This window comes from Rhagoletis pomonella, unplaced genomic scaffold (genome assembly GCF_013731165.1).
Source record: "Rhagoletis pomonella isolate Grant_MI unplaced genomic scaffold, Rhpom_1.0 Rhpom_scaffold_19215, whole genome shotgun sequence".
NCBI classification, from domain to species: domain Eukaryota; kingdom Metazoa; phylum Arthropoda; class Insecta; order Diptera; family Tephritidae; genus Rhagoletis; species Rhagoletis pomonella.
In genome coordinates this window covers 847-2,486 of record NW_023477737.1, presented here as the reverse complement: position 1 = coordinate 2,486, position 1,640 = coordinate 847, and the positions used below count along the sequence as shown (strand labels likewise).

Below are 1,640 nucleotides of genomic sequence, written 5' to 3'. Positions count from 1 at the left end.
ACCGGCTTAAAAATCGCGTTGAATTTTGAGAATTTTTTTTTGCAGACTGCTTTTGATGACAGTTGGTTGAATTTTTCTAAATTTTGCATAGAGTTTGAAACTGTGATTTATATGTTTCGGTTAAAGCGTGGATAGTATTTTCATAGAAAAATACCAAAAATAATTTAGCTCAAAAATATTGCGAATATTAAAAAAAAAAAACTCAATCAAAATCATGGGTCATTTGTTTGAGTCACTGTATGTACATAAATATGTATAAATGTACATGGATAAAAGTTTCATAGTTATAATATAGAAAATTATAAAAAAAATAACATTGAACAAAAAAAAAAAAAAAATATTTATAAAAAAATTGTTTTGTTTCCGCCCAGGTTCGAACTGAGGACCTTGTGCGTGTGAAGCACACGTGATAACCACTACACTACGGAAACCACATTATCGACGTTGGCGCTGTTGCGCTATCTTTTACCGTTTATTTTTAGCTGTAAAAGCTCCCCAGTTCGCTTTAGCGGTAAAACGATAAATGTCTATACATATGTATGTACAGGGGTGATCCATATCTTTGACGGCAACTACTCTACTAATTGTGATACATATATTATTATTATTATTTTTTTTTAATTTGTTTAGACAATTGTTACAGCTGGCTTTGCATAGCGTGAAGGTGATCTAAACTGATGATAAAGCTAATGCCGATTTTTCCAAAAAATCATTATGAGCAATGAGGGATATTTTTAACAAGCAAAACTGTACCCACTGTAATACAGAACTGTATTGAAGTACTGAAAACAGTTAGTAGTTAATAAGTTTTATTAAATTTCACAAGTTTTAAGAGTCAACAGCAAATAGATTAAATTTCAATAGATAAAAAGCTTAAGGTCTGCTTTAACTAAAAATGATAGTCATCATTTTCTGCAGCTCAAGCAGACAAATAGCCGCAGTTTATGAAAAGTATATGAATATTTCAAAACCAATTTTCTCACGTCCCAATGATAAGCAAATTTGCTAGTCATGCCTGGATTTTATTAGAACAATTCGTAAAAATTACGTACATATGTATGTGCATTAGGGTGCCTCACCACAAAAAAAAAAAAATTATAATTGCTGGTTTTCCACCGGAATTAAACAATTTATTATAGTTTAAGACTTCCACTAAAATATGTCGGGAAATAATTAAGATTTGCGTGAACTAGATTTGAAAATACATACCTTCAACCATCTCATTATTTTGATTCCGTGGACACAACTTATACAAATTTTTATGCAGACCTTTTAAGCTTGAACTTTTCTATCAACTGATGAAATTTGTTGGAAAAAATATTTTTAAAAACTAATAGGTAGGCATTATTTATAAAAAATTCTATGTTTTGGCGGCATGTATTTTCAAATGGGTCCAGCTAATGTTGATCTTTACATTATTTTTCCCAAATATTTTGGCTAAGGTCTTATGGCCTTATTCATAAAAAAGAAAGTAGCTTTAAAAAAAGGTTTATAAACTGAAAAATGTATGAAAACGTCACTTTATAAAGCTCTTTAAACCTACTTTATTTTTTATGAATAAGGCCATTAGAATGTAATAAATTTTATAATTCCGATGAAAAAACAGTACCGATTATTTTGTATGCACCCTAATGTACATA

The 1,640-nt window shown here is 29.5% G+C and overlaps 1 non-coding gene across 1 annotated transcript; it reads right to left on the bottom strand.

The window, feature by feature from the left end:
* Window positions 1-358: 358 nt before the first annotated feature.
* Window positions 359-431, bottom strand: Trnav-cac. The gene has a single exon. It is a non-coding gene; the product is annotated as a tRNA-Val (tRNA).
* Between the last annotated feature and the right edge of the window lie 1,209 nt (window positions 432-1,640).